This window comes from Polypterus senegalus, chromosome 4 (genome assembly GCF_016835505.1).
Source record: "Polypterus senegalus isolate Bchr_013 chromosome 4, ASM1683550v1, whole genome shotgun sequence".
Taxonomy (NCBI): Eukaryota; Metazoa; Chordata; class Cladistia; order Polypteriformes; family Polypteridae; genus Polypterus; species Polypterus senegalus.
Window position 1 is genome coordinate 238,318,464 of NC_053157.1, and position 12,090 is coordinate 238,330,553.

Below are 12,090 nucleotides of genomic sequence, written 5' to 3' on the forward strand. Positions count from 1 at the left end.
CAAGACTGAGCAACACTTGGCAAGGACAGGAGTTTAACTGAACAGTCAGCATGCGCTCAGAAGAGGGAGGTCGTGTTTTACTAACAGGCTGGAATTCTATGAGAAGGCAACAAAAGGATACGACCAGAGTGGAGCAGATGATATGATTTATCAGGACTTTCAGAAAGAATTTGATGAGGTGCCACATGAGATGTTGGGCATCAAATAAAAAACAGATGGGAGGAGTTCAGGGTGATGTTAGTAGATGGGTGCAGAATTGGCTCAGACACAGGAAGCAGAGGGTGATGGTGTGAGGAACCTCATCAGAACTGGCCGAGGTTAAGAGTGGTGACCAGCAGGGGTCATTGCTGGGGCCGCTGCTATTTTTAATATATATGAATGATTTAGACAGGAATATAAGTAACAAGCTGGTTAAGTTTGCAGATGATACCAAGATATGTGAATTAGCAGATACTTTGGAATCCGTCATATCATCACAGAAGGACTTGGATAGCATACAGGCTTGGGCAGATTTGTGGCAGATGAAATTTAATGTCATTCAATTATACATAAGAAGTACAAATGTTAGGTTTGAATACACAATGGGCGGTAACACCATCACCTGGGTTTATTATCTGGGGGTATCATCTAATGCACTAAAATTGATGAAGATTATATATATATATATATATATATATATATATATATATATATATATATATAGTGCAAAATTTTTTTTTTTTTTCTCTCTTTAAAGACTATATTGGTAACAGATATCTCTATCTTTTAACCTTAAAGCCACTGCATGGGGGCTTGATGTGCTTTGGACGTGCTCTGTCTCTGGGTATGTCAGAGGACTGGGACTGCATGAAGTGGGTTTTAGCCTCACCTGGGGAGGCAAAAAGGGAGGGTGGGGGTTAAGGGGAAGAGAAAGAGAGCAGGCTTGATCTATATCTAATCTATCATCTCAATCTTTATAATTATAACTATCAACGTAATAATAAGCTGCATGGCAACAACTCTTGGGGAATAGGAAATTAAGACCTAAACTATTTCACTTCCAGTTAAGACTATAATATGACACCAAAAACTCAGAATCAGTGTCTCCATGATGGGACAGTTAACTTCGTAAGCTGGAATGTTAAAGGCCTGAATCACGAATTAAAGAGAAAGAAAGTACTTTCTCACCTAACAGGTCTAAATGCTAAAATAGTATTTTTACAGGAAACCCACTTACTAAGTAAGGATCAGTTCCGCTGCAAAAAGACTGGACTGGCAATGTTCCATTCTAGTTTTACAAAGAAAACTAGAGGGGTGGGAATTCTCATACATAGAACAGTACCATTTGTAGCATCAGATGTAGTATTGGATCCTGAAGGGAGATATGTGATGGTCATGGGAGACTTATCTAACTGTAAAATGATTTTGATAAATGTTTATGCACCTAATGTTGATGATAAGGAATTTATACAAAATTTATTTGCATCCATTCCCAATCTGAACACTCATAAACTTATAATGGCTGGGGACTTTAATTGTGTTCTAAATCCACTTTTAGATAAGACTTCCTCCACAGGGGAACGCAACTAACACCGCAAAGATAATTACAAAGTTTATAACTGATCACAACTTATCAGATCCCTGGAGGTTTTAAACCCAAATTCAAGAACATATTCTTTCTACTCACCAGTACATCATTGCTACTCAAGGATTGATTACTTTATAGATAATAACTTCTTGCCTAAGATTAAATCTTGTAAATACGATGCTATTGTTATTTCAGACCATGCTCCATGATCTTGGAGCTGAAATTACTAAGCCCCATACACTCACCCCAGATGGCGCCTCAATCCGCTTCTATTAGCTGACGAGAATTGTACTGAATTTATATCCAAACAAATTGAATTCTTTCTAGAGACAAATACATCCCCTGAGATCTCTGCAGGAATACTCTGGGAAACTCTTAAGGCCTTCTTAAGAGGACAGATTATCTCATATCTTTCCCACAGAAATAAATCCGCAAGAAAGTAGCAGAGATAAAAAGCTAAATTACTAAAATAGATGAAGAACATGCCAGACTACCAAGCGAGACTCTACATAAGAGGAGGCAGGCTCTACATTCAGAATTAAACCTCTTGACAACTAAAGAAACCGAACAACTAATTTACAAATCCAGACATCATTATTATGAACATGGAGAGAAAGCTAATAAGCTTTTAGCAACAAATTCACAAGCAAGATGTACGCAACGCAATCTCGTAATTACTAACACTAACGGAGATAAAATCATCGAACACAAAAATATAATGTACACTTTTAGAGACTACTATAAATCCCTATATACTACTGAGTTTAAAGAAGACAATATACAATCTAATGCATTTCTGGATAAATTACAGATACCACAAATTGACGCTTTTAGTGTGGAGGAGCTCGATAAACCTCTGTCATTATCAGAATTACTGGATGCTATAAAGTCACCCAAGGTGGAAAAGCAGCAGGCCCTGATGGCTACCCTGCAGAGTTTTACAAGAAATTCTCCGCTCAGCTAGCTCCCTCCTATTAGCAACATTTACAGAAGCCAGAGATAACCAATCTCTTCCACAAACCTTTCGCAAGCACTAATCACTGTCTTCCAAAACAAAATAAGGACTTATTACAATGTGCATCATACAGACCAATTTCACTTCTGAATAACGACGTTAAAATACTCTCTAAAATCATAGCTAGAAGGATGGAGAAAGTGCTCCCTCAGTAATATCACAAGACCAAACTGGATTTATTAGGGGCCACACTTATCTTCAAATCTTCGACGCCTGTTTAATGTAATATACTCACCAACTAAATCAAACACCCCAGAAATATTATTATCATTGGATGCAGAAAAGCATTCGACATGATTGAATGGAAATACCTTTTACTATTTTGGAGAAGTTTGGGTTTGGCCCAACATTTGTGCATGGATTAAATTACTGTATACTAACCCAGAAGCTTCAGTTTGCATCAATAACATTTGCTCAGACTACTTTAAACTAGAACGTGGCACAAGACAAGGATGCCCTTTGTCACCACTGTTGTTTGCAATTGCCATTGAACCACTGGCAATACATTGTCGAAATACTGATCAGATAAAGGGGATTAGCAGAGAAGGACTGGAACAGAAAATCTCATTATATGCAGATGACATGGTACTGTATATATCGGACCCAGAAAATTCTGTGCCTGCAGTCTTAGCAGCACTCACAGAATTTCAAAAGCTCTCTGGTCTCAGAATTAATCTGAATAAAAGTGTACTCTTTCCGTGAATTCTCAAGCATATAATATTAGATTAGACACCCTTCCTTTTATCATTGCAGAACAGTTTAAATACCTCGGGGTAAACATCACAAGTAAACATAAAGCTCTTTATCAACAAAATTTCGTGCCTGCATGGAAAAAATTAAACAAGACTTGCATAGATGGTCAACCCTTCATCTCACACTAGCTGGAAGAATTAACACTGTTAAGATGAATATTCTTCCTAAGCTCCTTTTTATTTTCAAAACATACCAATATACATTAATAAATCGTTCTTAAGCAATTAGATTCAACAATAACCTCATTTATTTGGAATTCTAAACATCCACGCATCAAAAGAGCGACCCTACAAAGACAAAAGGCAGAAGGCGGCATGGCTCTACCTAACTTCCAGTTTTATTACTGGGCAGCAAATATACAGTCGATAAGAACCTGGACACAAATAGAAGAACATACACAGGCATGGACCGCAATAGAAGTAAAATCCTGCAGTACTTCTTTGTATTCCTTGCTTGTGCTCCAATAAACACACGCTATCGGCAATACACTAATAACCCAATTGTGCTCCACTCACTTAGAATCTGGAACCAATGTAGAAAGCATTTTAAGACGGAGAAGCTTCTTTCTGTGGCACCCTGCAAAAGAACCACCTCTTTCAACCCTCACAAACATATGCAGTTTTTAATATCTGGAAAAATTTGGAATTAACTTGCTTAGAGATCTTTATATAGACAACGCATTTGCATCCTATGAACAATTACATTCCAAATTTAACATTCCAGCTACAAATTTCTTTCACTATCTTCAAATCAGGAACTTTGTTAAACAGAACCTTCCAGATTTTCCTCATCTTGCACCCTCATCCACGCTGGAAAAATTATTGCTCAATTTCAAGGAGTTAGACTCCATCTCTACAATATATAAAATCCTTTTACAATCCCTTCCTTTCAAAGATCCAAGAGGACACTGGGAAAATGACCTCTCAATTAATATATCAGAAAAGGAGTGGAAAGTAGCAATGCAGAGAATTCACTCAAGCTCCATATGCAAAGCATACAATTATACAACTCAAAATTATATATCGAGCACATCTGTCTCACTAAAACTCTCCAAAATGTTTCCAGGGCATGATCCAACCTGCGAACGTTGCAACCAAGCCCCAGCCTCACTAGGTCACATGTTCTGGGCCTGCTCCAAATTAACATTATTCTGGACAAAAATGTTTAATTACCTCTCAGACAGCCTTGGACTCACAATCCCTCCTAACCCATTAACAGCTGTGTTTGGGGTTCTTCCAGAGGGTCTTAAAGTGGAGAAAGACAAACAAATTGTGATTGCATTCACTACACTGTTGGCAGGCAGACTTATTCTGATAAACTGGAAGAATCCAAACTCTCCTCTTTAAGTCAGTGGGAAACTGATGTGTTATATTATTTAAAATTGGAAAAATCAAATACTCAGTTAGAGGATCTGTGCAGACTTTTTCAAAACATGGCAGGATCTAATCAGTAATATTTTGAAATGTTTATAAAGCACAGAGAATTTGTTGATTTAGGTATTTTTAAAGCCTTAAATTTTACACCTTTGGCTTGCTCTCTCTCTCAAGGGTGGGGATCGATCTGTTCTTACATAATTTTTTTTGTAAAAACTTGATTGCTATGTACTGATTGTAATAAAATTAATAAATAAAAAAAAAAAAAAAAAAGGAGTCAAAGTGGAGCCAGACTGTGTTCAGAAGCCATTAAGAAGGCTAACAGAGTGTCAGGTTATATAGCGCCTTGACGTGTGGAGTACAAGTCACAAGAGGTTCTGCTCAACCTTTATAACACACTGGTGAAATCTCATCTGGAGTCCTGTGTGCAGTTTGGGTCTCCTGGCTACAAAAAGGACATAGCAGCACAAGAGAAGGTCCAGAGAAGAGAGACTAGGCTGATTAGAGGGCTATAGGGGATGAACAAAGAGGAATGACAAAAGGCGCTGAGCCTATACAGTTTAAACAAATGAAGATGAAGGGGAGACGTGATTAAAGTGTTTAAAATTATGAAGGGAACCGGTCCAGTGGATCAAGATGGTGACTTTAAAATGAGTTCTTCAAGAACACGGGGACACAGTTGGAAACTTGTTAAGGGTAAATTTCGCATAAACATTAGGAAGTTTTTCTTTACACAGAGAACGATAGACACTTGGAATAAGCGACCAAGTAGTGTGTTAGACAGTAAGACGTTAAGGACTTTCAAAACTTGACGCAATGTAAAAGTGTCCGTCATTAAACCATTACTTAAAAAGTCAGACCTAAACCCACACATACTAAATAATTATAGGCCTATTTCAAATTTACCCTTTCTCTCTATAATTCTAGAAAAAGTAGTCGCCAGTCAGCTTCAGTCACACCTTACGCGTTACAATTTATTTGAGAAATTCCAGTCTGGCTTTCGCACTGGTCATAGTACAGAAACGGCACTAACGCGGGTTGTAAACGACATTCTGATATCCTCTGATGAAGGAAACTCCACTGTAATTATGTTGTTGGACTTAAGTGCAGCATTTGACACCATTGACCATTCTGTTTTACTGCACAGGCTAGAAAACGATGTTGGGCTTACAGGCCCCGTGCTCGCTTGGTTTAGTTCTTATTTATCAAATTGATTCCAGTTTGTACAGAAATGTGCTGACAGAACATTCCTGTTGGGTGGAGGGATCCCAAAAGAGTTCAGAAACCTCACAATATGAAGAAGAAGAAAAGGATGATTTGACTTCTGATTTATAACTGTGCTGCCCACAACATGCTTCTGCATTTAGATAATGTTCGCATTGAATTTCTCCCAACCAATTGCACGGCAATGCGTCAGCCATTAGATATGGGCATCATTTGCACCCTGAAAATGTATTATCGCAAGGAAATGCTTAGAAAAATTGTAGACAGAATAAAAAAAAATGTAGACAGAAGAAGATTAAAATTAACGCAAAAGAAGCTATTGAAGCTGCTTCCATTTCCAACATCCTGTCTTTGTGATGCAGCGTTTTGTGCAGTGACAGCAACCAAAACGAGATTACGGAGTAGACTGAACAGAACACTTTGCGTGTCACTGTCTTCCATCGTCCCCAGATGGGATCGTCTGGTTGCAGGAAAACCAAGCTCAGGGCTCTCACTGATTCTGCATTATGATAAGATGTATAATTTCTATTACTAAATTATAACTTAATAATAATAGAAATGTAATGCAAATTGTGTATAAAACTGCCCTACGAACCTGCCCATAATCACCCCAGAAACCTATCCCCCCACTCACCCAGCAACCCCTTCCCCCCCGGTCCCTGAAAAAAATTGCTTCTAGAAAGGCGGTCCTTGGTGTCAAAAAGGTTGTGGACCACTGTTCTAAATAACAAGATTCTAAGAAATGAATTCCTCCATTTATTCCTAGTAGGTTTGACGACCGCAATGCGGTGTTCACTGGCTGTTCAAACTGTTCTCTATACAGCCTCCAGTTAATCCAAAATGCGGCTTCAAGAATTATCACAAGAACAAGAAAATACAAACACATAACTCCAGTTCTTAAATCCCCGCACTGGCTCTTGGTTAAGTTTAGGGCAGATTTCAGAATCCTCCTTTTAACATATAAAGCCTTAAATGGCCGAGGTCCGGCTTACTTATCTGAACTTATCAAGACTTACAAACCTGAGCGCACATTAAGATCTGAAGATGCCGGCCTGCTTAGGATTCCAAGGATTAATAAAATAACAGTGGGAGGTCGAGCTTTTAGTTACAGGACCCCTAAACTGTGGAGTGGTCTGCCTGCTACTGTAAGAGATGCCCCTTCGGTCTCAGCTTTTAAATCTCACTACTTCAGTTTAGCACACCCTGCCTAGAGCTGCTGATTAACTGTACAAACTGCATCTCTGTTGTCAGTCATTAGCACTAAAACATAAGTAACATGACAGTTAGAATTGAATACTAACCCTCACCTATTCCGATTCTCTTCTTGGTACTCAAAGGTGGCACTTGGTGCCACTGCCCACCTGTCAAGTCGTTTTGCCTGCCTAAGGGAAAGTCATCCCTGATGGAGAATCACAGGAATCGTCGGGTAGAGGGGTCCTTTCGCCGGATTGGCTGGCCCAGCACTGACTCAGATGTGGAATGGCCAAATGGGGGAGGCAGCTTAATGGATGAGGTCTCCAGGACTCTAAACAAATCCAAGTCATATTATGGGATATCATCTACTGTTAAATTCTGCTCCATACTTGTACATTTTTTATTTGTATACTGTATTGAGGATTTGTTCTCTTCTGTGTATTGTTTTGACCCCACTTCTTTTTGACACTCACTGCACGCCCAACCTACCTGGAAAGGGGTCTCTCTTTGAATTGCCTTTCCCAATGTTTCTTCCATTTTTTCGCTACAAGGTCTTTTTTGAGAGTTTTTCCGTGTCTTCTTTGAGAGTCAAGGCTTGGAGGGGGCTGTCAAGAGGCAGGGCCTGTTGAAGCCCACTGCGGCACTTCTTGTGTGATTTTGGGCTAAACAAAAATACATTGTATTGTATTCTATTGTGTTGTTTCAATCTATCCAGGTTCTTAATCCGCTAATGCAGGATGAGGTCCTGAGGATCCTGGATCTGTCACAGCAAACATCAGGCACAAGGCTGCTGTGTGCAAATCTGATCATGAAACAACCAGATTACTATGGCGCCCTGTTGTTGTGGGCTCAGATCCCACTGCTGACACCACTTTGTGACCCTGTGTGAGTGACCTGAAATAAATACATGAATAATGCTTAGCATGGATACTAAAATTGTCATTGCTAGCTTCTGAACTTGTCAGGGGCTTTGCCATACCCTTGTTAATGCTGCTCGTTAATTGTTCAGGGGGAGTTGGTCACCCCCAGAGTTTTACTCAGTCTAAGAGTGGAGTTTCAGGCGAGTTGTTCATGCATATTACAGAGTGAAACAGCAGACATGTGGACTGGGCTCTCGAAAATTGAAGGGGTGAGTTCCAAAACCTTAGGTGAAGCATGGTTCTGACTCATCAAAGGGTCGGCTATGTGCTTGGCATTGAAGTGGGCTTCAAAACCTGCTAAGTACCAAAATATAGTGCTATAAATTTTGATGTGAGTTCCAAAACGTGTTAAATACATAACCAGCTTAGTTTCAAAAGGTGCTAAGTACACCAGCCAATCATCTCAAAATGCCATACTCAGAGTTTTAGGAACAGACTGGAAGGTGCTTAACTACAAGTCTGCAACTGCAAAAGTCTGCAAAAAAAAAGCTCCCATTTCACTTGACAAAAGTTTGAGTGGTGGAAATAACGAGAACTAACATCAACATAAAGACCACGTATTCGGGCGACTTTTGCAGTCACAGTATTGTGAAACGTGGCAGCAAAATAAAAAACTTGTCAGCTGACCCACTTCCACTGAATTGTTGTGTTAATCCAGTAAAAGCAAAGGATGTCGAAATGTTGCTTAGCAAAGTGGGAGTCAATATGGACAATCCGCAATCAGAAAAAGTTAAAGAGTTCTACCTCTTAATCATTGGAACAGCCAACAAAAACACTAAACCAATGGCAGTGATACTGAAATATATGATGAATACGATGAAGAATATTGACATTCTAGAGATTGCTTATAACTTGTTTAATTTACTACTTCAACGATGCTTAGCAGGAATTCATGACTTTTATCATTACTTTTTAGCTAAATAGTTTAGAGACTAAAAGCTCTGAATTTCTTTTGTTATATAATAAAAATATTTCAAGATTCAGAGCACTTTTGATGAAAGTTTCTACTTATAGGTTTATGGAATAGCATTGATTTAGCGTCAAAACCTACTAAGTATGTTTTTTTCCTATTTTTTACAAAAATGTAAAATATTCAGATTTCTGAGATGTCCAGCAATTGACCTTCAGTAATGTAACAACCAACATTCTGCAAAAAGAATTTTTAAAATATCATTTCAAATTCACAAAAAGTTGTCTCCTGTACTTAGCTGATTTTGCAACTCAGCTCTTTAAATAGGGGCTGAAAGATAATGACATGGGTGGAGGAGGATTGTATCAAAGACCAGGGGATGGACGCCTCACATCTGGGAGTGAAGTTTCTTTCTTTCTTTCTTTCTTTCTTTCTTTCTTTCTTTCTTTCTTTCTTTCTTTCTTTCAATATTTTCACATGTCTGATGTGAAAATATATCACATATTTGACAACACATGAGGTTGATGCTCCTGTTATTGACTGTCTGATATTCTGATGTGGATGCTGTGGAGGAACCCATCAAAGATTTTTTTTAAAACTCATTGGTGAAATATTAGATAAGAAAGGGCTTTGTGAAACACTTGTAAAAAAAAAAAAAAAATGATCATCTTTGAGAAACGCAACCCTATTCTCAAAAGCCCATAACACCCAATTCACATTAGATGATTTTCTCTGCGATTTTCATTTCACCTTCAGTTACATAATCTTCACCAGAAGGAGGCAGTCAGTTGGGTACAGAGGATCGCCTAATGTGACCGATCCACCGATTGAGGCCAACTAGTCTGTGACAGGGGAGGATAAAGACAAACAGACCTCTTAGGACGGAGGGGTGGGCTCTTTACATGCGAGAGCTGAGAACCAATCAGCATTCAGCCGGCAGTCCGATGCATTGAACTTATCGACGAGGAATAAGGAGCACACGTGTGCTGAGCCTTAAAAAACAGAAAGGAAGCTCACCTGCCTGACGTCTCTTATTTTGCATACCATAATAAAGTGGAAAATGGCAAATTAAAGAAGGCAGACAGAGATTACTGATGAATGAGGGTTCTGCGAGCTGGGCCACCCTCGGATAATTGTGCCACATGGCCGTAGTGCCATATGCTCACAATGCAGGTCATGCGGGACACAAAGTCAAACCAGCGGGACCCAAGGATTCTCTGAAGAGAAAAAGGAATTTGTGAGACATGAATGCAATCCAGTGACCTGAGATGAAGAACAAACGGAGAACAGCAGGACTCTAAAGGCTTGGACACCCCTTTTCAGTAACCTCATGACCCCTCCATGCTCTCCCAATCCGTCTATTGACATCACGAGTCATGAATGTCACTAATGAGGTAAGTAAACCTCTCAACGAGGTCGACACTCTCTCTGCAGACAGACACCCTGCTGATGGTTGTGCCCAAGAGGTCATTAAAAACCTGTATGTTGGTTTAAATCAGGACCCTCACAACCCCAGACACTCAGACTCCTCACTCAGTCTCTCAAGACCCCTGATCAGAGCCTCCATTGACTCTGTGAAGATCACAGCATTGTCAGCAAAGTCAAGATCAGTGAATCTTTTTTCACCAACAGATGCCCCACCAGCCGTGGCTCTGTTCAAAGCTTGTATGGACTGGTTGTTGGGCAGAGTAGGAGCAGAACTCACTACTGATGGACCCCAGAACCAACTGAGAGGATCTGCCTCCACTCTAAACAACACTCACAGTACCAGTGTACAGGCCGCTCATGATATCCAACACATGAAATCTCAAGATGTCCCACAGGGAAGCTCGATCAATTGAGTCAAATGCTTTATGTAAATCGACAAAGGCTGCAAAGAAACTCTGCCAATATTCATGTTTGCGTGTCAGTGCCAGGATGTGGTTGATGATCGACTTATTAGGCGTAAAACCAGACTGTTCCGGTCGCTGGTAGTTGAGCAAGTGATTGCGGATCCTATTGAGGACGACCCTAGCAAGGACCTTAACCAGCACCGAGAGCAGTGTTATCCCCTTGCAGTCACCCCAATCCAGGTGATCACCCTTCTCTTTCCAGATAGGGATGACAGCTCCAGTTTTACAGTCAGTTGGGATGATGCCCGTCTCCAAAATGGAAGCAAAGTTTCCTTACAATGCCAGGAGGACAGCCTGACCACCAACCTGGAGAAGTTCACCCATGGATACAAGACACCCTTGCAGCCTTCCCTCCCTTCAGCTGGTTTTCCATCTCAGTGAAACTGTGGGGTTCACAGCTGATTGGAGGATCATCCTCAAGGAACGCAGACCCAGAGATATCCAACGTCCTAGCAGGAGGATCAGCTTTAAACAGCTGCTCAAAGTAGCCAGTCCTGTGGGTCACAACTGCAGTGTCATCCGTAAGGACTGTCCAATCAGCCACCCAACTCTCTCCGAGAACCAGATTGGGATGTACGTAATGCTTCGGTTACTCTGTAAGCAGGACGTGGGTCACCTGACCATTGATGGTGTGTCACCTGCTCGCAAATTCCTCTAACAAACGCCACCTTATCTGCCCTCAAAGCGCCCCCGCAGCCGTCCTTCTCAGTTCCCAGTACAGACCGGATTTGCCATCAAGCCCTGTGCTGTGACTCCTCACGATGATACCCACAGTGCCCTGAGAGATGAAACTCCTCTTTCTGGGAACAGCGGTAACACGAACACAACCCTTAGAAACCTCCACGGTCTTGTCACAGAAGGTCTCTCACGTCACATTAAGATCGGCAGTCGTACTCAAATCCATAAATTCCTCAGACAAACTGCGTGCATCAGAAAGGAAGCTCACCTGCCTGAGGTCTCCTACTTTACATACCATAATAGGGTGGGGAAAAAAGCAAAATAAAGAAGGCAGACAGAGATTGCTGTTGAACCCCTGCAAAAGTTAAACCTTCGCGCAGTGGCGGCTCAGTCAGGCAGCACACTATTGGCTGTCAGTAAAAGGGGCGTGAACGAGTATATAGGCGCTCATTCGATAAACTTGAGGTGGGCTGGCAGTCGTGTAGACTGACATGGAGCAGCGCCGAGATCAGCGAAGGCGATCGGCAAACCTGTCAAACATTCGCATGATCTGACATCCGTTTA